Here is a 26,566-nt window from a genome sequence, read left to right as displayed (position 1 = left end):
ACAGCCCCAGCGTGTTGGCAAACAGGCCCCACTCTGTACACAGCCCCAGCGTGTTGGTGCACAGGCCCTACTCCGTGCATGGTCCCAGAATGTTGGTGCACAGGCCCTACTCTGTGCAGAGCTTCCAGGCCCCACAGTCACCCATTAGGGACAGAGCCCTGTCTTTCCTGAAACAATGCAAATCACTGCAATGGGCAGGCACTGAGTACTTCATAAACATCAGGAGAGTAAAAGGAAAAAAATGAATGAATGAATTTGAAACTCTAACATCCTTAAGAAATCCAAAATAGTTTTCTTATTTTTCATTGATCTCTTATAGATTATACCAAAAGTACTAAAAGGTAAAACTTAGAATATTTTGTAATAGTTTACTAGCCTGTCCTCAAAGACTCTATAATAAAATATTCCATTTAAATCATAAACCATCTAATAAAGAATAAAAATTTGTAATTTTTCTTTTATTTTTTAAAAGGGATAAAATTGCCTGCTTATAAGTTTGTTGGTTTTGTTTAATTCTGTGATGTATTTTTGAAGCATTTTCACATTAATTTTTTTCTCATTTTGTCATTACACCTATTCTGGAAAGTAACTTGCTCTGTAAATGAGGTACCAGATTCCTAGAGGATAAACAAGTTTGCTTTAGAACCAGGTCAGCCCCCAAACTCCATGTCTGTGACCTTTAAAATTTAGCTCTTTTTGGTAGGATGAGTCATACTCTTTGCATACCCAGAACTCTTCCAACCAATGCATAGCACCTCAGAAAAACAATAACCAGAAGAGTCAAGTCCATGGGCCCTCTGCTCCCTTCTGGGACTCTGCCTGGTGTCTTTCCATTCGTTCTGTGATGCACATTATTATTATCACTTTCTCCAATGAGGCAACTTGCATAAATCCTCTTCTCTCCTTTCTGAACCCTAAACATTTTGAGAAAGCAGATTAGGAATTTTCTGTCATTATTTCTGCTGCAGATTAGAAGATCAATAATTATTGACTAAATTAGAATAAACGTTGTGAAGAGTTATCGCAAGTATTCAGTACTTGGTTTTTGTTGGCAGTGGTAATATAAAGGCACACTGGGGCTGCAGGTGGCTTTGGGGGTCACCGATACAGCTGTTCTTCACCTGAGCCCACAGTTGGTGCTTCCCAAGACACATGAGTTGCTTATTTCCATTTCCGTGGGTTTTCCTTAACATCCTTATGTTTCGGCACTAGGTTGATTTGGCTAATACAATAATAATAGTTAATTAATAAACTTAACATATTCAGAGCTTATAATTTAATCTTCATAATACTAGAAAATAGTCACCGTAATTACCTTTGTAATTATCCTTGTACTCCAGGTAACTCTCCCCACATCACACAAATAATAAACGTAAGAAGCAGAATTCCATTCCAAATTCTCAAACCACAAAGACCATGCACTTAATCTCAACAATCAGGAATAAATAATACAGATAAAATAGTTTCTCCTTGAAAGTTCCCTTTAATGGCTTGCTGTAGGAAAAGAGAGTTCTACATTAGATTTAATCAAATTCAAAATCTTCAGAGAGGAAATGCGTGGTTACACTGAGGTCACCTTGGAGAATTCACCGCTGTGACCTGTCACTAAACTGGACTGTGGGGTCCTCCAGGTGCGGGCTATGACGCACGCGCGTCACTCTGGGCAGCGGACTCCCTGTGACTTGTTCCTCTACAATATCATGTTTAAAGACTCACTTCCTGTAGTGCCTTACAGCAGAGACACTGTACCGAGCCCTCTGCTCTGTGCTGGGACGTGCGACCTCAGTCACAGCGAGGACGAGCACCTGCCGCTGTCGGTCCATTAGAGTCAGCGCCTGCCGTGTGCTGTGCTTTGGATGTTCCCTCCAAAACTCACGTCAAAAGTCAGTCGTTATTGTAAGTCAGCATTGAGAAGTGGGGCCTCTAAGGAGCGATTGGGTAGTGGACGCCCCAGTCTTGTGAACAGGTTAGTGCCGTTATCAGGGAGCAGGTTAGTTATCACGTTAGTGGAACTGGATGCGGTGCCCGGGTCTGTCAAAGCCCCAACTCTGAGCTCTCACCAGCCAAATGGCGTTGGTGCCTACATGTTCACAGCAGCTCTCAAAAGAGGTGAACATGCTAATTATAGTCATGTGTCACTCGTGATGGGGGTGCATCCTAAGATGCGCCAAGATGTGAGCTCGTCCTGGAGCCAACATGGGAGACATCTGAGCAGACCCGGGGCACACCCCGGCTGGCCCGCTGCCCCCAGCTGCAAACCAGCGTGTAACCGGGCTGCGTACGGCAGGCAAGTGTGCACAGTATGGAATCGTATCTGCGTATCTAAACAGAGCAGAGGTGGATACGAAAGATAGAAAGTGGTACACCCGCATAGGGCCTGTGAACTGCACTTGCAGGCCAAGCGGTCCTGGGAGTCCGCGGGTGGTGCAGAGACCTTTAGAAGCCCAGAGACGCCGCTGTGCCCCGCTGAGGCTTCATACGGTCCGCAGGCTCAGCCCACTTGGAAGAAAATGATCTTCTTCCTTCAACAATCCATTAACCTTAGTTTACTGGAATCTTTCTACTTTATAAACTTTTAAAATTATTTATTTATTTTTTTTTTTAAATTATTTAAACGTTTGGACTTTCTTTTGGTAAAATTTAGCATTAAACCCAAACACATTACAAACCTGTACAATTTTTTAATATAATTATTCTATAACCATTTTTAAATTTTGTTTTATTGCTTTTTAAATGTTTTTGTTAAAACCTAAAACATAAACACTCATACTGGCCCAGGTCAACACTGGATCAGGATCCCCAACACCACTGTCTCCACCTCCCACCTGTGTGACTGAAGGTCTCAGGGACAGTGAGGTGTGTGGAGCTGTCGTCTCCCAGGATCACACACACGTGCACACACACACGCCTTCTTCTGGACGCCTCCTGAAGGGCCTGCCTGAGGCTGACTCACAATTAACCTGCAGTAAATAGGTGCGTAATCTAAAATAACAATAAAATTATTATAGTAATACATAACTACCCATGGTTGATTATCATAATCAAGCATCAGGCACCACATCATCTACACAGTTGCATACGCAGACTTTGTATGGCTGACAGAGTAGTGGGTGTGTTTTCACCAGCCTCACCACACACACACACGCACACACACACGCAGTGTACTACGTTACAATGGCTATGACTTCATGGCAGTGGGAATTTCCACGCCAATTGTAATGTCATGGGGCCACCACCAGATGTGAGGTCCCTCACTGACCAAGGCTCCGGGCCTCGTGCCTGTGCTCACCATTCCCATCTCATAAAAAGAGTAATAGAGTTCGTGGTGCAGAGATGCAAGCAGTAAAAGGGGGGGTTATAAAGGGAGGATTAAACACACACCCAAACAACCTGCTCCTCAGTCATAGTGCACTGACCAGACGAGCTCTCAGACGGGAGGACAACGGTTTCCAGCCCTAATGAAAGCAGCAAACAGAAAGCAGCAGCTCAAGGGAAGTCGGTGCTCACGCCCCCCCCAGGTGCTCACGCCCCCCCCGTCGGTGCTCACGCCCCCCCCCGTCGGTGCTCACGCCCCCCCAGGTGCTCACGCCCCCCCCAGGTGCTCACGCCCCCCCGTCGGTGCTCACGCCCCCCCCAGGTGCTCACGCCCCCCCCGTCGGTGCTCACGCCCCCCCCAGGTGCTCACGCCCCCCCCAGGTGCTCACGCCCTCACCTCCAGATGTGAGAATCTTTGCTTATAATTTAGAGTCTTAATCATGAGGTCTGCTTTGGGATCTTTGCTCTGAGCCACTCACCACTTCCCTTAGATTACACCCAGCTCTCCATTGTCAAGGCTCCTCTGATCCAACCCCACCCCCCCCACTTCCCCCCCATGGCTTCACCCTGCCATCTTCAGCCTGTTCTCAGCACAGCAGCCAGACCGACCCCACAGGCAGGTTTTCACTATGTTGCACAAAACGTGCAGTGGCTTCCGAGTGTACATGAGTCCAAGCCAGGAGTGTGCAGTTCCCCACCCCCCTCATCTTTGAATGGCACCGTCTGTGTAGCCTTTCCACAAGGTCGCCCTGATCGGCTCCACACAGGCTCCAGGCTCCCTATCCCTCCCCCTGCTTTAGCCTCCTCCATGTGACATACTATGCATTTCTCTTGTGTATTCATGGATTGTCTGATCCTCTCCTGTAAAGAAACTCCTTTAGCACAGGGATTTCAAAACATCTTCTCTTTAGTGACATACCCAGAATCTGGAACAGCGTCTGACACACATTAGGTGCTCAGTACACAGGTGCTGAGTGAATAACAGACCCAACACTGGGCTTCAGCCGAGACATGCTTCCCGCACCAACACGATGGGTCTTACTCCTCCCTCCTCTCCAGGTCTCTACCCCTCCCACTTATACTCCAATTTTGAACGTTCCTTTGTCTACATCTGCTTTGTAGAGGCCAAGAATACGTGAGCTCCTGCTACCTGGTGCCCCTAGGAGCAGGTCTGGCCACGGCTCAACCCGTAGAATTCTGCAGAGAAATTCAGTAAACAGGGGTCTGTGTTAGTTTCCTTGCTAGCACCACAGACTGAGTGGCTTAAACAACAGAAATTTATTGTTCTCTGTTCTGGAAGCTAGACGTTCAAGGGTAAGATGTCAGCAGGGATGGTTCCTTCTGAGGGCTGTGTGGAAAAACCTGCCCTGGTTTAACGCCTGGACAGCGGCTTTGCCAGGGTGCATTTTGCAGCCCATCTGCAGCATTCCTTGGCTTGTGGGGGCACCAGGCTGCTCGCTGCCCTCATCTTCACATCATAGCCTTCCTGTGTCCCTCTTTCTCAAGATGTCTCCTTATAACTTACAGGAATACCAGTTATTTGTTTAGGGCTTACCCTAATGCTTTCATTTTAATTTGGTCACCTGTGTAAAGACCTTATCTCCCAGTAAGGTTACACCCAAGTGCTGAGGATCATGACTGCAGGATGTGAATTGGGGGGGGGAACAATCCCACCCACAGCAGAGCTCACACCCTGCATGGAGCAGCCACCATGCAGGGCACATGTTCAACAATCCTGAAGGTGCCAGAACGGGAAGTGACTTAGTAGTGACAATGAATTCCCTGAGTTCAGTCTATCTGACCATCACCTAAACCTCTCACCTAAACTTCCCACCATGTAATTAGACTCACTGGGAAAGGCCTTACTAAAGATAAGTAGGACACATGATAATTACAAAGATCTCAGGTCTAGATAGTACAGTTTCATGGATTTCACTTCATAATTCATCACAGTGGAAACAATGTACATATATAAAAATAATTGAAATATGCTAATCAGGTTTAACACAGTTCTGAGGAAACTCTTGAGAGACAAAGCAACAGATGTCACCCTGGCCAGGCTAAGAGACGTGATAGCTTCGGAGGCCTTGGAGTGCTGGGTAATGAATGGAATCCTGTCCCAAGGCACAGACTTCAACTCCTCCCAGCAAATCCAAAGCAAATACCAAGCTTTTTTCAAGGCTGAAAACATTCAACATCTGCTAAGTCTGAAGCAGCAGAGGCATGACTTCTTGGAACTGAAAGTGTGTTTCAGGGAAAGTCTAAATATAGCAATGAAAATAAAGTGATGCTCACATAAGGCAAACAGATTTCTAGGGCAGAAAAGAGCGAATTCTCAGCTTTTATGATTAGACAATACTGCACATTCCCTTCCAGAGCCAGCACTAGCTGTGCATTTATTATGTGCCTTCTGTGTATTGGACACATTTTCAGATGAGGAAGGGCACAATTCCTGACCTCACTTAGCTCATAATCTAATGAGATAGTCAAGAAAATTAATCTTTCAAACACGATGAAATAAGTGACCAGAAGATGTTATTAGGGGAGTGCAGGAGAGGAGCACCCTCCTTGCCCTCAGGCTGCAGAGATCAGGAGGTACACTCCAAATTCCTGACTTGAGCTGCATGATTGAGAAATACCTACCTGGCAAACAAAGCCCAGCAGTTGATTGTCGGGAAAAGCCAGGCAGAGGCACAGGTGCAGGTGCTGAGCGGGCATGAGGCAGAGGGGCATTCAGTGCAGCCAGAACATATTTATGTGTTTGAATTTTATTCTAAAATCTACTAGAGCCACTAAAGATTTTAAGGGAGAAAAACATGATTTCCATTTGAGAAAAGTTTTACCCTGGCATTGACATACAGAACGAGTTGTGGAAGCCAATGAAAAAATAATCAGAAAGATAAAAAGTGATGCCTCATTTTACACTTACTTTGGTGGTGAGGGTCTTACCTGACATGGCAGGAGTGAAAGGAAAGGATTTATCAAACCTGCATGAGGTGGAGTGAACACAGAGGATGAATCAAGTGGGGATTGAGGAGCTGCCATCACTGCTGTAGTTCAGGGCTCTGTGGGACGTGCTAACTCTGTCCTGTTCTCCAGGCTGCTGATGACAGGAACTGCCCTGGCAGGGGCCGCAGCTGAAGATGCCGAGCGGAGAGCTGTCTGTTTGCAGGTGCTGTGACTTCACCCGGCAGAGCAAAAGCACACAATTAGGTCTACTTACTCTATGGTGTAGGTTAAGGCCAGTGTTTGTTGATTTTCTGTCTGGACGAGCTGTCCAGTGCTGAAAATGGAGTGTTAAGGCCTAAAACGATTCTTGTGTTGGGGTCTCTCTCTCTCTGCAGCTCTGATAATATTTGCTCTATATATCTGGGCACTCCAATATTGGCTGCATATATCATATATTATATTGTTACATCCTCCTGCTAAATTGACCCCTTTATCACTGTATAGTAACCTTCTGTATCTTTTTTTACATTTTGGATTAATATGAGGGTGCATAGGACTGGGTTACCGTCTGCGTTTGTAAGGTAAAATCTGAGTTGTAGCTGAGTCCTCCCTGGGAGGTGCCCCGCATGCCCCCACGTGCATCCTGCTTTGGCTTTTTTGTCTTGAAATTCCTGTTACTGAAGCAGTACAGCTATGCACTTCTGCTTTTTTCTGGTCTCCATGTTCATGGAGTTTATGTTTCTACCTCCTTATTTCCCATCTGTGTGGTTCTTGCAAAGGCACTGTCTTGCATGGATAATAGTTCTCCTTGGCACTCGGGGATGACTGCTGGAGGGCCCCATCTGGTCACCTTGCTACACCTCCCTCCTGGCCATTTCATTTTGTCTCTCTCTTACTAGGGGTTTGTTTTCTTATAGTTGAATTCCAAGAGCTCTTTCTAGATTCTGGACATAAATCATTTATTGTGTGTGTGTTTTCCAAATATTCTCTTTTAAATATTTTCTTTGCATGCCTTGCCTTTTTATTCTTTTATAACAGTTCTTTTCACAAAGCATAAATTTTTAATTTTAACTAAATATAACTTATTATTTTTCATGAATCATGCTTTTAATCTGTCTCAAAAATTTAATGTCAAACCCAAGGTCACCTAAATTTTCCCTTTATTTTCTTCAAGAAGTTTCATTTTTACATAATTTTATGATACATTTTGAGTTAATTTTGGTGAAAGATTTGTCTTTAGATTTTTACATGCAGGTCTCTAATTGTTCTCATAACTTTTGTTGAAAAGACTGTTCCTTCTGGGGATGGGATCATGGTGTCTATCACACCTCTTGGGACACAAATACAAGAGGGACTTTATCTAACAAATGCAATCAGTATAACCTAATTCTTTGTACCCTAAAAGATGCCCAAACAATGAAAAAAAAAAAACAAAAAAGACTGTTCTGTCTCCATGGCATTGTATAGGATCTTTGTGAAAGACCATCTTACTGTATTTGTGTGGGTATATTTCTATTCTGCTCCATTTATCTAAGTGTCTAATCTCCTACCAATGTTCACCACACCGTTCAGGTAACTCCGGCATTATCGTGAGTGTTAGACGAGCTAGTGTGAGCTCTCCACCTGTTTCTTCTTCCTCAATATGTCCTGGCCCTTCCATATAAACTTTAGAATCAGTTTGTCGATATCTGCAGAGTAGCCTTTTGAGATGTTAATTCTGATTGTGTTGAATGTGTAGGTCAAATTGGGAAGAAGGGAGAGATTTGCAACACTGAGCTTTCTAATCTATGAACATAAAGATCCTTCTCTTTATTTATATCTCCTTTGATTTTCCACAGTTTTATAGTTGGGGGCATGTAGATTCTGCACATATTTGTTAGACTTATGCCTAAATATTTCTCTTTTCATAGTGCCATCGTAAATGGCATTATTCTGTTTATTGCTTGTATGTAGAAAAACAATTACCTTTTGTATATGAACTTAATATTCTGCAACTTTCCTATACTTACCACTGCCAGTGATTTTTTCAATTCATTGGTATTTTCTACATAAAAAGTCATGCTCTTTGTTAACAAAGACTGTCTTTTCTTTTTCTTGTCTTATTACATTGGCAAGGACTTTCAGTACAATTATTGAATAGGTTTGCTGGAAGTAGACATCTTCACCTTATTTAGATCTTAGATGCCAAATGTCCAGCTTCTCACCACTTATGATACTGTGGGCTTCACTTTATTCCTAACAGATACTTTAAAGATATTTGAGAACATCTAAGATAATCATTGTTACTTTGACTTCTGATGCACTTCAATTTTTACTACCAATACGGGCTTTATTGTCAGCAAAGTTCCTTTCAAGGCTAGGCTGGGATAGGAGTGAGTACAGGGCCGTCTGTTCTTCAGAAGACTGAGGATGGATGCATTCTGATCAGAAGGGAGCAGCTGAAGCTGCTGAGCTGCCCACTCCTGAAGCCACATTCAGAAGTGAGGCAACATCTAAGTTTGGTTCCTGGGTTGGCAAGTGTCTCCCTGGCAACACTCATTTACCTGATCCCCCTGGAGCTGCTGCTCATTCTTCAGAGCACCTCACTGTAATTAGAAGTGGAGTCAATAGGAGTTGGGGGAGCTTGACCATTACACAGGAAATGGGAAAATTGAAGGAAGAGGATTTGACTTCCATGGCCTAGAAGATCTGTCTGTATATTTCAAATTGGGATTCTGAATGAATTGTGCATAACATTCTACACAACAATATACATGTATCCGGTGGTCACAGTCACATCCTCTAGAACTCTTGGTAGGACACTGCGCTCTGTCTCAAGTATCATGGGCTCATTTTTCAAATCTCCACTGAGTGTGGTCTTTATGAGAGGTGCTGGAAGCCTGTTCAGTGCACACCTTATATGAGCACCCCAAGTTCAAAATGCCACTTTAGATCCCAGCTCAGTGTCAGTAGCAGAGTTTTCTCTTTGCATGGACTATTGTACAAAAGGTAATTTTCAGCCCTGATGAGAGTATCAGTTTTCTTGCAGGCCAACTTCTTCTGATCTAGTATCTCCAGTTTCCATTCTGGATTATATCATCCGGTGTTACAGGGGTACACAAAACATAATGAATAATATGCATCTTTCCTGATCACTTACACAAGAAAAGGCTTCTCCTCGAAGTAGACAGGTGATGGGAAAAGAGGAGAGGGGAGACCATAGAGTTTGAACCAGGAGATGAGGGAGTGGGGAGAAAGTCAGGGAAGGAGAGAGAGGGAGGGAAAGAGAAAGGCAGAGGGAAAGAGGGAGGAAGAGAGAGAGAGGGAGAGAGGAGGGATTAAAAACTCATAGAAGGAAGAGAACAGAGAGAAGTTTAGCTTCATGTTTACAACCTCTTCATTATGTCACTTTAAGAATACTTAATTAACATTCACATTGACTTTAAAATATTTTCTTTTTCCATATCAGAATATTGTTTTCCTCTGTGACTCCACTCACACAGGTTACAGGGCTTACACTGATTCCTCCTTTCTGCCCAACCCTCGCATGTTAAGGACAAGGACGATTCTGAGTCTGGCTCCAGTTTCCCTCCAAGCCTGTGGCCTCTCCCTGGACCCCCCGCCTGCCTCTGGGACAAGCTTGTGCTCAGACGCCCCAACCCACACCCACCTTCTCACTCCCTCTCAGCCAGGAAACCTCTATGCCAGGTGATTAAACAGAAAATCGAGAAAGTTTTATATGTGAATCGGTTACAAAGATTCCGGGGAGAAGAAGAGACCAGAAACTGACAGATTAAAGCAGCACCCGCTGTCAGCATCCGCAGGGCCGCAAAGGCACAGGCGGTGCCTGCAGCTCAGAGCCCGGGCCCTGCAGGAGACGCCCCGTGTGTTAGGAGCTGGGACTGGAGGAGACGCAGCCTCTGATGACTAAAGCAGAGAAGGCAGGACACGCGCCACGGCCCCTGCTCAGCTCCAGCCTCCGGGTGGCATTTCCCGCTGATGAAGCTCACCCACTCCAAGAAGACGCTAAGACCCTGGCTTGGGGATCTGCGGGGCCAGCTTCCTAACGTGCAGGGCAGAGAAGGATCCCAAGCAAACAGAATCCCATGCAATGACTCCAGTTACTCCCCCGAGCTCCAGTCCGCGCATCTGCTCCGGCCTTGGTTCACGGCCAGCCCAGAGCCAGGTGCGCTCTGCCAGGCCCGAGGGCACGCCCAGGCTTTGAGTTCAGGCTCCTCAGGGCTGCACTGTGACAATTTGGGTATCAACACGGAAACCAAAGCGGCTCTCTGAACCTGGGCCAGTCCCAAACAACACCACCACTCCCAGCCCGCCGACCAGGGCGACCTCCAGAGAAACGCCCATGGCTCCTTCGGGTCTCACGCTCTGAGCAGGAGCCACATGCTCCAGCAGCAACTTCCCTCCTCCAGACCGTGGAGGCTCCTTCCCTCCAGGCAGCGCTGCGCAGAGCTGCCGCCAAGGTCCTGCCCGCCAAGGTCAGGGGAAGAATCAATGACCTGCTATTCTGTGGAATCTTGGCCCTAATTCCAGGACAAAGAGGGGAGATGACTCAGTTGTGTAGGTCCAGATCCTGGACAGCTCCGGGGAAGCTGGGGGCGCACAGCGGGCTGACGGCCTGAGCCTTCCAGACCCGAGGGGAGACCTGGGGACCCGGCAGCGCTCCGGTAATAACGAACTGTCTTTTCTCCTTGATGCTCTGCCCTTAGACCTCTTATCACTAACGTGGAAATAAACAGAATAAAGGTCTCTCACCGCCTGCTCAGACCAACACCTGCTGCTGCCCAGTCAGAGAATGAAACGCTCGGAGGGAAGCTGAACTTCTACCCGCCCAGGACACCCGTTTCTCCACGTGTGCCTGATCTGCGCAGGGGGCTCACACCCGGCCAGGAACACTGTTCACCCTACAGTGAATGTTAACCCTTACAACGAAACCATCTTCTAAACGACAAGCTGAAAACAACACAGAAACGCACCCAGCATCTTCTTTCCATCTTAAAAGGCTCTCGGATACTAACCCTTCTAATATTATCTTTCTCACAGTTATAATTCTTACCTTCCAGAATTACCAAACCAAAGAATTTCCTCTTGGGAACGAGTTCTGGCTTTTTCAGGGTCCCTCAGGGATTGTGATGTCAGTCGGCCATCCACTCATCTCCCTCCCTGCACAGAACTGGCTTCTCCCGTACCCCCACTTACACACCCCCAGCTGTTACCACCCCTTGCTTACCCTGCCTCTCTCTATCCAGTCTTCCTGGGAACCTGGGATCCCTTCAACCTTTTCTTTTGCATGTGCACCTTTGTTAAAAACTAGTTAAAAACCTCCTGAAGAAGCCAGGAAGGGACTTCGATCTACCCAGCCTGAGTTAGTGTGAGCCATCCCCAGACATCCTCAGACTTGGTTTTCCTTAAAACTGGTGTTGAGTTAGTTATTTCCAGCATCGTTTCCTAGCCGGCTTTCAAACCAGGGCGGAATTCTCAAGCGTTGATCCTCAACAATATGTGGAATCTATAAGAGCTGAGCTTATGGAAGCAGAGCGTGAAATGGTGGCTCTGAGGGGCTGTGAGGGGAGTCTGCGGGCGGGGCTAGGAATGAGCTGAGGGTGGGGCTGGGAGCGAGGCTGGGGGTGGGGTTAGAAATGAGGCTGGGGGTGGGGCTGGGAGGGAGGCTGGGGGTGGGGCTAGGAATGAGGCTGGGGGTGGGGTTAGAAATGAGGCTGGGGGTGGGGCTGGGAGGGAGGCTGGGGGTGGGGCTAGGAATGAGGCTGGGGGTGGGGTTAGAAATGAGGCTGGGGGTGGGGCTGGGAGGGAGGCTGGGGGTGGGGCTAGGAATGAGGCTGGGGTGGAACTGGGAGTGAGGCTGGGGGTGGGACTGGGAGGGAGGCTGGGGGTGGGGCTGAGAATGAGGTTGTGGGTGGGGTTAGGAATGAGGCTGGGGGTGGAACTGGGAGTGAGGCTGGGGGTGGGGCTGAGAATGAGGTTGTGGGTGGGGTTAGGAATGAGGCTGGGGGTGGGGCTGGGAGCAAGGCTGTGGGTGGGGTTAGGAATGAGGCTGGGGGTGGAACTGGGAGTGAGGCTGGGGGTGGGGCTGAGAATGAGGTTGTGGGTGGGGTTAGGAATGAGGCTAGAGCAGTGATGACAGTGACAGGACACAAGATAGAAGGAAAAGTCCGACAACTTTCCGAGGTTAATTGCACAGTAGAGTGAATATGGCTGATATTGGACTACTGCGTATTTCAACATTGCCAAGAGAATAAATTTGAAATTTTATAACAGAAAATGTTAGCATTTGAGGAGATGAATACGTTAATTAGCTTGATTTAATCATTCCATACTGTATTAAAGATTATGTCGTCATTTTGTATCTCATAAATGCACACAATTAGAATTATATATACAACTATAGTTGTTAGTGTAATACAATTCATTTTATTTATTTATTTATTTATTTTTGAGACAGAGTCTCACTATCACTCTAGGTAGAGTGCCCTGGTGTCACAGCTCACAGCAATCTCAAACTCTTGGGCTCAAGTGATCCTCCTGCCTCAGCCTCCTGAGTAGCTGTGACTACAGGCACCTACCACTACACCTGGCTAATAAAAATTAATTTTAAAAAACATATTCAGATACCCCAGGTTAGACCAGTTCACCTCACATCTTATAAAAATAAAATCAATGGGTCAGCGCCTAGGGCACCAGCCACATACACCTGAACTGGCAGGTTCAAATCCAGCCTGGGCCTGCCAGACAACAATGATAGCTGCAACCAAAAAATAGCCAGGCATTGTGGAGGGTGCCTGTAGTCCCAACTATTTAGGAGGCAGAGGCAGGAGACTAACTTGAGCCCAGGAATTGGAGGTTGCTGTAAGCCCAGGGTGACAGCTTGAGGCTCTGTCTCAAAAAATAAATAAAATAAAATAAAATAAAATAAAATAAAACAAAACATAATTCTGCATTTTTTTTCCTAAAGTAAACCTGGCTGGATGTGGTGGCTCATGCCTATAATTCTAGCTCTCTAAGAGGCCAAGGTGGGAGGATTGCTTGAGCTCAGGAGTTTAAGATCAGCATGAGCAAGAGTGAGACTCCATCTATAAAAAAAAAAAAAAACTAGAAAAACTATCTGGGAATGGTGGCAGACACCTGTAATCCCAGCTGCTTGAAGATTTCTTGAGCCTAATGAGTTTGAGTTGCTGTTAGCTATGATGCCATGGCACTCTACCCGGGGCAAAAAAATGGGACTCTGTCTCAAAATAATAATAATAATAATAATAAAATAAAAGAAAGAAAGAAGACACTGCCCTTTTTCAATGTTTCATTCTATCACAGTTTTGCAGCAGTGGTAGCACAATGCACATAGGTTCCAGTGTCTCTCATCAGTTTTTCCAGGAGAAGGATGGTAGAATTAAATTTCCTTGCAACACGTTAAGAAATAAAGGCATGACTGGGAAGCAGGAACAAAAATGAAAACAGGCTAGATTCTGGGGCTAGATGCCAACTAGAAAATGCAACAAAACATTAATGTTTTCTGTGCAGTGCCACACCACACTGAAATTACCTGACTCTCTGGCGTGCTGGCCACTTCTTCATAAGTGGTTGAGCAAATTTTTCATCTCCCTGTCATATGAACTCACTGCTGGCATGGTTTCAAAAAATCTCATTATTTTTTGATGTCTATGATGGATTAAAGATGATAATATTGCTGGCCTAAGGGTCCGTTAGTCCTGCCTGTTATATTTGTCTGCAGAGGGTTAGGAGGGCATTTGGGACAGCGAGCCATTAAAACACCACTCCATTACTTACACTCAGTTAGACAGAGGAAATGGAGAGTAACAAGTGTGAGAGCTGCCCCATGGGATAGATTTTCTTTGTTATACCCCCCCCCAAAAAAAATCAAGATGACAGCAGAAACAAGATGCTTTCCCAATACGGGGTAGCTACATCTTGTAATTTAACACTGTGGGTGAAAAGTGCTTGTTTGGGTAACCTCGCAGGCAGTGCAGGAGCTCTGTGGCCAGGCAATATCCTGCGTGAGCAACCCCCAACTTATAGGGCTGACTTCAGGGGCTGTGCTCTCTGGCCTCTTGGAGGCACACAAGGCCACCTGAGGTCTCTTAAGTCCTTAAGACATGTTGAGAATAACTAACAGCACATTGTGATTGGAATTATAACAATATTCTCAAAGGTATTTCAAATGTCTAACTGACTTGTAAAATTAGTTTTACCATTGTAATTTTTATGTGGCCACTATGTTCACAAGTGTTCAGGAATGACGCATAACACAAGGCAAAGCAACTGACTTCCGCCATGTTGCTGAAAAATTGATCACCAAATTCATGTTTTCCAAGTTTATTTCTCTCATTCTTAGGTAGGGATGATACTTATGGGCCCATGGTTATAGGTACTTTGGGGAATTTCTTCCCCAAAGTCCAATATAGCCATGTACTGCACCAAGCACTCTACTAGCTGGTAGAGATACATGGTGAAAAAGAAAACACAAGCCCAGTCTCTGCTTTCATGAAGCTTACAATCTAGTATGGTGACAGACATTAAACAAAGGTTATCCTACAATTTTTTAGGAGGAATGTTTCTTATTTTGCTTAGTTCATTAAAAAAAATTTGTATATTGACTACTTATAAGATAATATGTTAGGAGTCCTGGATGATACAGACATGAAAAAAAATGGTCCTTTCCTGGCCTGTATGATGCATACAGTCTTGTAGAAGAAAAAGACCTACAAAGAGATTGCTGCAATACTTTGTAATATGTCTAGGATTCTGCTGCCATACTCTGTAATACATCTAGGATTCTGCTGCAATACTTTGTAATACATCTAGGATTATGCTATGATACTTTGTAATACATGTAGTAATCTGCTATGTTAAATTGTAATATGTCTTGTATTTTGCGATACTTTGTAATTCATCTAGGATTCTACTGCAATACTTTGTAATACATCTAGGATTCTGCTATGTTACCTTGTAATACACCTAGTATTTTGCTACGATATTTTGTAATATATCTAGGATTCTGCTACAATACTCTGTTATATGTTTAGGATTCTGCTATGATACATTGTAATACATCTAGGATTCTTCTAGGGTGCATGTAAACATCCACATATATGTACATGTGCATGTATGTAGCAGGTGCATATACCATCCACATGCAACAACAAGGACTTTAGTAAAAATGTTTTTTATCTTTTCATGTTTAAAAGCTCAGTTCTAGACTTAACAGAAGAATTACTGAGACTCACTAATTTTGCCAAAAGCATAACCCTGAGGCAGTGGGACTCCGGATGCTTGGGGAGTGTTGGAGGAAGCCCCACCATCCTTCTACCTATTCCACATGCACCTCCAGGGAGGGATGTTGGAAAATGGGAGGTTGTTGAGGGTAGACCTTTCTGCTTCCTCCATAATTGTTTTTGAGACAGCAAAGCAGGGAGCAGGAATCATGGTTTTCACTATTTTAGCTAACAAGGAGGTCACACAGCAGCACATATTAGCTCTCTCTAAGCCAAACTTGCAGCTTGAGGCAGTCATACAGCTATAAAATGCAAAGTCGTATAGCTCTTTCAATGGTGTAGGAGGGAAACAAAGTTAAAAGTGAACTGTGTGAGCCGTGGACCTCACATCTGCCTCTGAGGAAGCAAGTCAGTGTCAAGACAAGCCAGGCTCTGCCCTAAAACACCACGGGCTGGTAGGACTGAGCTATGGCTTAACACTGTGGGCACCACTGAGCCTTGCAGAGAGTGGTGCATATTGAGGCCAGGCCTGTTTTTGTGTATTTAATGCTCAGAGCCGCCAACCATCCCCACATGTACCATTAGCTATGGCTTAGGAAACAGCTTACGTGCTCACGTTCATCTCACAGCCCAGTCCATCACCTCTCACACTGCAGGCCCTTGCAGGGGTCTGTCCTTCACTCAAAAGAAGAACTGGATCTCAGGAGTCCCCCAAGGTAAGTAAGCTGATTATCTTTGCCGTAAGTCCTGTTTAGTTGCTAGACAATAACTGTAAATGAGCTCACCCTTCCAATGCCACACAACAAACAATTTGACACCCCCAAATCTAATTCATACATTCAGTGTTTTAAAATTTGAAACCTACCATACCAGTCTTCAGGTTAATCTCCCTACTTTTTTTGCTTATACACCACATATTCAAATCTACTCAATAAAGCATGGGATCCACAATGCTTGCCCTGCATACACAGATACTGGCCACAGGGTAAAGTCCATAGCCTAGAAAGTCTCATAATAGTCCCATGAGTTTCAAAGACCCCTGAGTAAAGAACCATGTCTGTTATTTCCTGGATGAGAGCATGTGATGGACAGTGAGTGGGTCAGGAATCCATGTCCTGGATGAGGGAGTGTGATGGACAGTGAGTGGGTCAGGAGCCCATGTCCTGGATGAAACCCTCTCACTGCTCCAGCACTCTCTCATCCAGGACACAGGCTCCTGACCCCCTCACTGTCCATCACACTCTCATCCAGGACACCGGCTCCTGACCCACTGCTCTATCACACTCTCCACATGACCTCCATTCTATGAGACACTGAATATTTCTTTTATGATTAGGGTAGACTAATATGATGGCTCACTGATAATTTACCAATGTCAGTTTACTATTTGATGAAGATACTTTAGAAAGAATTTAATATTGGAGAGTCCAAACCACTTTCAGAGACAATTTCAGGTGAGGACCCCTCTCTTTCCCTTCTTGTCACATCTCACCAATGCTTATGTGTCCAGTTCTCTAATGCCAGCCTTGGTGAACGGAAGGGGAGTGGAATCTTCCCTTGCTGTGGATACTCTCCTGTCTCCTGGGGCTCCACAGGGCAGGGCTGTGCAGTCGATGCATCTCTGGCTTTGCAGCCTGGAAGCAGGTGTGTGTTTTCTTGGGACTGAGAGGTGCTGTGGAAATGTCACTAAGTTGAAGCCTTCCTCTCAACGGGCTCCTGGCCTTGGAGTTTTCAGTGACATATGTAGGTGTTTTATGGCAGGAAACAGTACAGAATTGGGTCTGGTGGAAAAACTTTTTTAGAACGCAACATGCACTGAAATAAAGTCCCCAGCTGGGACAGTCTGCAAGCCTCTCACGAGTGCACAGCTCATTTCCAAAGGCCCCCTCACCCTCACACATAAAGCTGCCTGGGAAAAATCAGGTGACTTATGTAAATAAACCACAATTGTATTTTAGCGTGCATGGCCTGTCTATTAGGGACAGATTCATAGGTACTAGAGACAAATGCATTTCCCTCTCCAAGTGTTCTGACATCTAAAGCACTAACAAGGGTTTTAAAATAACCTCTGAGCAAGCCAGGGCCTCTCTTCCCCCAGGTCTCCCCCTCTGGCCCTCAGATAAGGGCCCTGAATGTGAGCAGTATATCCCCGCTGGCGAGTCCCTGGATGGAAATACTGGCTCTCTGCTGAGATCAATTTTCTCTGCAGCTGCAACATAATGATCCCTAAACGGTTCATCAAAGACAAAGAAAACACAGATTATAAGAGCATCTGAAGGGAAAAGTTATTCCCACCATGTTAGACTTCTAGTCAAAGAAAAATATTTAGAAAATGAGGCATGTGTAGATTTCTTAACCTCAACCGCTGATCTGCTCATTTCCTTGTTCCTGGAGATATCTTATGGATATCCTCTTATGGAGGATATTGTATTAACATTACAAAATTATGGATATCCTCTTACGGAGGATATTTGTAATTAACATTACAAAATTTGGAGTTTGGGAGTTGTTGATGTTGCTATTTTTTTTAACCCGGGCTTGAGAACTGCTGAAAGTGTTATCTTTTTATTCATTTGCTAATTGTGATGTATGTTGGGAATTTAGTTTGTGTGAAATTCTTAGCTGGATGCTGGTGCTCTGGTTAGGAGCGCAGGGAAGGTGATGCTTACAAGGACTGTTTCTGTTATGGGAAACACATTCCTAAGTGCGGTTATTTCTTGCTAATGATGTGTGGATAACTGTTATATTGGAGAAGTTTGGTATATATAGAGAAGATGTAGGCAATGTAGGTAGCATCTTTCTTCTTCAACACCAATGGGTGAACCAACTACATATCTCATATACTTTTCTGAGTTATCAATTTAGAAATAATTTCTTTGGATTGCAACCAATGTTGCTTTCATTTTAATCAGAGAATATAATTAGAAAATATTTAATGCCAACAGAGGCACAACAATTAATTTGAAAACCTGTCCATTATCTTCCAAACCCACATAAAACATGTGCCACTTGCTATGAAACAAAGCTGTTGAATCAGTGGCTGGAAGATTCACAGTCCCAGAGACAGGAAGAGCTTAGTGCAGTATCATCCTAGTGAAGAATAATAATTAGGTGTCACAAATAATTCTGTGAAACCTACAGTGCTAGCTATGGAAGCCAATGTTTCCCTTAAAGTATCAGTCATACCTTGATTATTGTAACATTCTAGCCCAGGATTTGGGGAAAAAAAGCATAAGAATGTGTTAACAATTCTCAGAGCAGAGTTAGAAGTTGTTCTATTCTGAACTTAGAAATAAGAGATGTAACAAGAACAGAGATCTGTTGTCTTACAGGAGAAGGAACCCAGAAAAAAGAAAATGATGACCTTGTTGTTTAAAGGCAGGAGAAACCCTTGGTGGGGGGACATTGAGGGTTTATCTTTCAGAATAACAGTTCCATGAAGCCCCACACCCATATAAAAGCCCAAAGCTCTCCTGCAGATACGCAACATAAGCTGTAACAGGAGTTCATGTTTTATGTTCAGACTCGCCCACATAGAGATATTACTTCAAATGGTATGTACGTAAAGCAGAGCTTAAATTGGGACTGAAAAGATAAAAGTAGATACTGTGTCATTTTATGGTTGATTCTGCATAAATTCAATGGCATCACACTTCTGGAGCAGCATCTTATTGTGTAAAAAGCTCATTTGACAAATGCTTTTATCCCTGTTCATATGATTTTTATCAGGAAATTTTTTTCTAAGAAAAAAAGAATTTCCTGCTCCCGAAAATCTATTTATAAATCAATTAGTTGTCATTCTTTCATTGACATGCAAAGGGAGAGATATTGAGAGTGTTAGGAGGAGTACAGATTCATGAACTCTGAAGGAACATTTTGATCCAGGCTCTAAGAGACCTAGCGAACTCTCAGCCCTCCCCTCTGAATCATTTCCAAGCCATGATCCCTAAGTTGCAGTAAGCAGGTCCGTGGAAGAGATGAGAGCTGCCTTCAGCTTACCGTGAGTTACACCGGGGCCACTTCGTCACTTTGGTGGGATGTGTTTACTCCCAAAGTCAACTACAAAGAAAGTAGCGCGAGCTTGCATCTAAAGTAAGTAAAGGATGCCCTTGTGTGGGGCTGACGTTCTCTCAGACAATGGCTCTGTGCCCACTAGGGAAACTGCACTTTATGATAAAAACTGCTGTAAGTGTACGTGGAGCCCTGGTGGTGCCCCGCAGGCTTGTCCACCTTCTCTGTATTCTACTGGCTAAACCTGTAACAATGGCAAGGAAACCGGAGCACTTTCCATCTTACTCTGCACCTGACTTTGCCATGGTTTTGATTCAATTATCAAATTGAATTGATCGATTTGATTCAATGTTTGGTTTTGTGAGGAAGCAGAACCTGCTTCTGCGGAATCCAAGGCCTTTGTCACCTCATTCACCATCTTCTCTTTGTTTTAAGCACGGATTTGTCTTGTGTAATAAATTTGAATAAGCACATACCCCAAGATTGTTCTTTTGGTATTTAAATATAGGTTTACCTTAAATACTTTGAAATAACCTCATTGTACTACTTGAAATAATGAAATGCTATCTTTTTTAAAAAAGAATTTCTCCAAACAGTATTTGGATATGTCTTAAGGGGGGGGGAGGAGTCATCAAATACAAGCATTAGAAAGGTATTATTGTGACTTTCAACTGTGAAGTTTACATTGGTATAAAGGCTCAAATTTAAAAAGAATGAAAGCTGACATTGTGCACAACTCATTTGAAATTTGGCGACATAGTTGACTTAGGCCCTTGCTTTTGAAGGAAGGTTCACCTTCTGATCTGTTTCCCTGGAAAACACTGGGCTTGTGGTGCACCCGGCTCCAGCAAGCCTGTTGTCCCTGCTGTTTGGGTCCGAGCTATGAGGACTTCATCCAGACACTTTAACCCCAAACTGAGGAAGAGTTTTCTCCATTGTCTGGTGAATTCAGTTTCCAGAAACACCCACACATCTGTGCAGCACGAACATAAACTGGAGCCTCTGCAGGGGACCCAGCACGTTCCTGCTCCAGGTACTGGACAGCAGCAGCCGAAGGGACCAGCCAACCCTCGTGAGGCCGTCACTCCTGTCATGGAGACAGAGACTGAGGAGATGCACAGCTGTCCAGGATGTTAGATAGAAAATCTCTAAGTAGGAATAAGCGCTTAAGTATGAAAGAAAAACACCCACATGGGTTGTATGCATGTGTGTGGCGTGTGCATGTGTGTGGTCTAGGTATGTGTGTACACGTGTGGTGTGTATGGTGTGTGTGTGTTAGACTTTACATACTGCAGCCAGGGAAAAACCACTTCCAAGTGATTCCAGAAATGCACTAAACTCATACAGCTTACGCCCTGAGAGAAACACTATTTTATTGAAGAATCAAACTGAGTGCTTTTTCTTTCAATGAATTTTGATGGAAAAGCTGTCATAAGTGTGCCGTTGGAGAAGTACATTTAAATCCAGTATAAACCGCAGAAAGCCAACCGTCCTGTTGTGCATTTCCATCGATGGGTAGTTTGGTGTCTCCTGGTGTTCGCTCACAGAAGAGGCAGATCCTGACTGACAGCCCCCAGGTTGTCTCACCTCAGTTACAGCCCTAGGACGGCAAATGAATTAACAGGAAGGGATAAAAAAAATAGTTTGGCTCCAAGCTTCAGCACCACATGTGTAGGAGTGGATTATAAAACACACAAGAACAAGTGATCTTTCAGACTACTTGGCAAACTGAATCTTAGCATCTGAATACAGGAATGGTAAAATAATATTACATATTTTTGTAGCTCCAACAAGTACCTTGAATTACATTAAAATAAAATTTTAATAAGTAATTTTGACCGAAGGAAAGCTATCAAAGTAATGAGGCAAACTCTACTAACAAAAGGGGGATGTTTCTCCCAGGAGGACCCTGGAGATGCATTTGCCTTGGAAGACATGTCTGCACATCAGGCTGAAGTCGCTTGGTCTTTAGGAAAAGGATGTGGCATCTCCTGCTTTCTGTGAGGTATCTGAGACCCCTCAAGCTCCTAAGAAGTAAGCTACGCTTACTTCTAGTAGCAGATACACAGAAGTGTTCCTCACAGGCATGAACCAGCACTGTCATCACTGGGGTCAGGTGAGGACAGAGGGCAGCACTGTGACCTGGCACCACGTCCAGCCCTTCCCAGCAGGGTGTGGCTCAGCACTGTGGCAGTGACCAGGGCAGGTGACTTGGAACAGCAATGCCAGGTGCATGCCCCAGGCCAGCTTCACAGGCAGCCACTGTGCTCGGAATCCTGACGAGGCCAGACTGTTAGTGATACAGCTGTGACAGAGCCTGTTCTGACAGTGCTGGAGATTACCCAGGGAAGCCTGTTTCAACAGGTCTCCCAGCCAGGATAGGCCCAAAGTTTCCAGGAAGTCTTTGAACTTCAGGATGCCTACCATTCCCAGGTTTGGAAAACTTCTAAGAACTGTCAGCTGCCAGTCGCCAGAAAAAGAGAAAGGATGTTAATAAGCCGACTCACCTTAGGCATGCTTTACTGCCATTCACGTTTTCCCCTATCTTTTTCACACATTCGGAATGCAGTGTACTCCGCAGAATGTAGTTTGAATCTTTTTTCCCCCAATCCTTGCTTTACAGATTTCATAATCGCCGAAAAATTATGCACCTTTGGTTATTGCATTTATCAAATTTGTACGGGCTCTAACCACAACCGCTCAGACACCTGTAGATTAACAGATGTGCAGCCTCCCCTGACCCTGGACAGCCCTGGGGCTGCATCACAGCTGGGGCACAGCTGAGGATCGGGGGTGGGGGAACACTGGAGCCCCTACCTGTGCACAGCTCTGCTTCAGGGCCATGCGGACAGTTCTTTCCATCTACGTGCCTGCTTCACACATGCTGTGGACGCAATAAAGCTTGACCCAGGTCTCAATAGCCTGGCACGTGATAGAAAGGAGGTGACTTATCAGAAGGCTCTCTGTTAAGGACAAGGTGGCACAGAAGCTGGCACTTTGTACTTGTGAAGATTCTGGTAATTCTAGTTGTGTCCTCGCTTAGGCCTCCTCCATCTATAGAATTATGTCGTTCACTCTGAGTGACTTTATACCTCTGAGAAAAAGCCTTTGACAGCAGGGAGCAAGGGAGGACATCTTCCTCCTAAGTTTGCCCCACCCTCCCCCCCCACTGAGGGCATGCTGTCCAGGGGATAAGCCCGAGAGAATGCTCACTGCCTGGGCAGCAGAAGCCACTTCATACTTTTGAGCTTTTATTCTGGAAATCAGTAAAGCGGTGTGGTAAATACGTTTTTATGGAGGGGAAAGACCCATTGTTTGAACCAAGAATGCAATAACTGCTAAGGGCTAAGCCAGTAAGGAGCAGCTAAAGGCAGTGTTTTTAAGACTTCTGATGTGTCGACTTCTGAAAAGATTACATGAGTCACAGAACTGTGATTCTGGCCTTGGTTTGTGTGCTATTCAACATGCCCCATCCTCTGACCTCACAGAGCAGACATCTGCTGATAAAGTTACTGTTAGGAGGTGCAGGGATGGTGGCCTTGCCAGACATCACCATTGTGAATTGGTCATGAGTGAGATCGCTGAGCTGACAGAGCAGCTGCAAAGTCCCCGCTGGCTGCCACCACATAGTATCACAGTGCCTTACCAAGTCCCCCTTTTCATTTGAACAGTTAATAATTTGAGTTATAATGGCCAACTACCCTGTTTCCCCGAAAATAAGACATCCTCCGAAAATAAGACCTACTTACAGGAAAGATAAGACGTCCCCTGAAAATAAGAACTAGCGCATCTTTGGGAGCACACCTTAAAATAAGACACTTTCTTATTTTCGGGGAAACAGGGTATTTCTGTAAATGTATTTCTTACTTTCTCTTTGATTCTTAAAGTGATTACTTTTTTCTTCTAAATTTCCTCAGAATAAGTTCTCTAACACAATTCTTTGAAGAATCTAGATGCTTCTTTTATTCCTGATTGAGCTCTTAATTAGGAGTCTTGTCTCCTGCTCCCAACTACCATTTTTTTCTGTTCTTATCTTACTTTTCTTCTTATTGAGCTATTTTATAATCTTTTGGCTTTTAAGAGGTACTTAATGTTAATTATTCTTACTCTAAAGATCAAATATTTATTCTTCCTCTTTTTCTATTTCAAATATTTGCAGATAAAAACAAAGAAAAAATGTGAATTCTCTATTTTCAGAAAAATGTACAGCCATAGAAATATTATTTACAGTTTTCTGTGGAAATACACTGCAAGTAAAACTTGAAAATAAATTACCACTTTTTAAAAGGGAACATGATTCTAAACTTGATGCATTAAGAACAGAAGGAAATTAAAACACAAGTTTTAAATTTGAACAGACATAGTATACCTGAATCTATTTATACAAAATAAAGGAATTGAATTTGCTTTGGGTAGACTTGAGAAAGCAGCTGCTAACTACCTGCAGAATGGGATGATCCAGCACGGTGAGAGGCAGAAAACACCACACAGAAGCAGCACTAAAGAGCTGACGTCACCAGCAATACGGCAGAAACTTTTACCTCCATTTTAAATATGATGTGAGATCCAGTTGTGGAGAGCTGGAGTTCAGAACGAAGCCTCCTGGAAGACTTAAAGTACATGAAAATCCAGGCTTTGCAGAGATTAGGAAAGACGGGACATCTTTTCCTTTGGGTGGATGCCCAGTAGGGGGTTGCTAGATGGCACTGCAGGCGTGCATTCAGTTCTTTGAAGTCCCCATTCTGTTTTCCATAGAGGTTGTACTAGTCTGCAGTCCCATCAACAGCGTGTGAGCATCCCTTCCATTGCATCTCTGCAGCATCGATTGATTTAAAACTTTTTAATAAAAGCTGTTCTCACGGGAGAGAGGTGATACTTCACTGTGGCTTCAGTTTGCATCTCCCTGGTGATTATTGAGGTTTAGCCTTTTTTTCATGTTTGCTGGGGATTTGTCTATCATCTTTTGAACAATTCTGTCCCTTTATCAAAAAGACACCTGCACTGAACTGTTCATTGCAGCACAATTAACAATTACAAAGATCTAGAATCAACCCAAGGGCCTAACAATTCATAAGTGGATTAACAAAATGTGAATCTATATACCATGAAGTGCCACTACTCAGCCATAAAAAGGACAAATTAAGGCCTTTTACAGCCATTTGGAAGGAATTGGAAATCGTTATCCTAAGCAGAGTATCTCAACATGGAAAACAAACACCACATATACTCTCTGAGAAACTGGAACTGACTGCGGGGCCCACAGGAGGTCGGAGAGAAGAAGTCATCAGAAACCCAGTCGGGAGGGAGGGCAGAGCACACCCAGCAAGTGCAGGGAGCGCTACTTGGGTGATGGGCATATTTGTGGCCCTGGATCCAACCATGTAACAAAAATATTTGTATCCCTTTAATAATTTGAATTAAAAAAAAAGAGAGAGAGAGAAAAGGCCTGACAGCTGGTAAAGATTCGTTGGATATATTTTTAAAAGAAAAATAAACAATGACTAAATACAGGAGTCATAGGCAATGATTGTCAAAAGATAACACACAAGTGACAAGAGAGTTGGAAGTAAATTTTCTAATTTGTCTGGTTTAACTAAACTTAGAACTTGCCTAAAGGGGAAAGAGAGTGAAGAACCGACCATCCTTTTGTAAGGAAGCAAAGTCTCACAGCCAGAGACTTGGATGTCTCCCATGGGTGAGGTATAGAAAGTTCCAGATAAATGAGTTAAAGATTCAGATTAATTGACTTGGGGCCCATAGCACAGTGGTTACAACACCAGCCACATACAACGAGGCTGAACCTGGCCCGGGCCAGCTAACCAACCACAACTGCAACAAAAAATAGCCAGGAGTTGTGGTGGGCGCCTGTAGTCCTAGCTACTTGGGAGGCCAAAGCAGGAGAATTGCTTAAGTCCAAGAGCTGGAGGTTGCTGTGAGCTATGATGCCACAGTGCTCTACCGAGGGTGACATAGTGAGACTCTGTCTCAAAAAAAAAGAAAAAAAATAAGATTCAGATTCATAAGGAGCATATTGATGTGCCTTCAGCAGAACTAAGAACTTTAATGTCGATTTGAGAAAATTAGTGCATTTCAGAATTAATTAGTAAATACAAAGAAGAATCAATTTGTTTAAAGCTGAATTGGATAAGAGGAATTTTTAAAATTCATGAAAAAAGCATCTATAAGTATTCATCACAATATTTGAACATACTGAAGCAACATTAATGTGCCGGAAGAGGTCATGTGAAATGTAGCATTGACTACTGTGAAATTTTGGAAACAGAAATCTTAATCATTCCCAGAGTCTTGAAGCAAAAAGGGAAATGTAAATCTTTCTAAAAGCCTTTACTCTTCTTCAGTGAAGTCCATTTTGAAATGCATAAGAGCTCAAATTAAAAAGCAATTAGATTATGTAGAATAATGGTTCTCAAGCAACTCATTGGAATAATGCGGAACTTAAAAAACAAAACACTAATACTGGGACCGCATGCCCAGAAATTCAGCTTTAATTTGTATAGACTGCAGCCTGGGAGATGGAATGATTTAAAAGCTCCCCAAGTGGTAACAATGTACAACCATGCTGAGAACCAGTGATAGAAAAAGAACAGGAAAAAATCAGCTGATGCTTGTTTATAATAGTCCCTCTAACTGCCAAAGCACAATCACCTATTCAGTGCAAGGTCTGCCTCCTCAATTTATCGTCCAGCTGGGAATGAAATTATTGACCACAGAGTGTTTATGTGACCAGTACCTCTAATTCCAATTAAACATTAGCAATAATTTTCTCTCTGTTGTTTCTTTCTTCACGGTTGCACAGTAGCATCTATAATCTCTTAATGTGGATTTGCCAAAACGAGTATCAACAGAGCTGCAAGACATATGTCAGTGCCCTCTGTCCGCAGAGGCTCCAAGTGCTGTCCGTGAGAGTCACTGTGAGCCACCGAGCATAATTAATAACAGGCATCCACCCCCTAACAATTCCAAAATGATCTTAACCTTGTGTATGGCAACAATATTCTTTTCATCGCACAGAAAACTTACCCAAGAAA

The sequence above is a fragment of the Nycticebus coucang genome, chromosome 17 (genome assembly GCF_027406575.1).
Source record: "Nycticebus coucang isolate mNycCou1 chromosome 17, mNycCou1.pri, whole genome shotgun sequence".
NCBI lineage: Eukaryota > Metazoa > Chordata > Mammalia > Primates > Lorisidae > Nycticebus > Nycticebus coucang.
The sequence above is the reverse complement of the archived record's forward strand: the minus strand, read 5'-3'. Positions refer to the sequence as shown.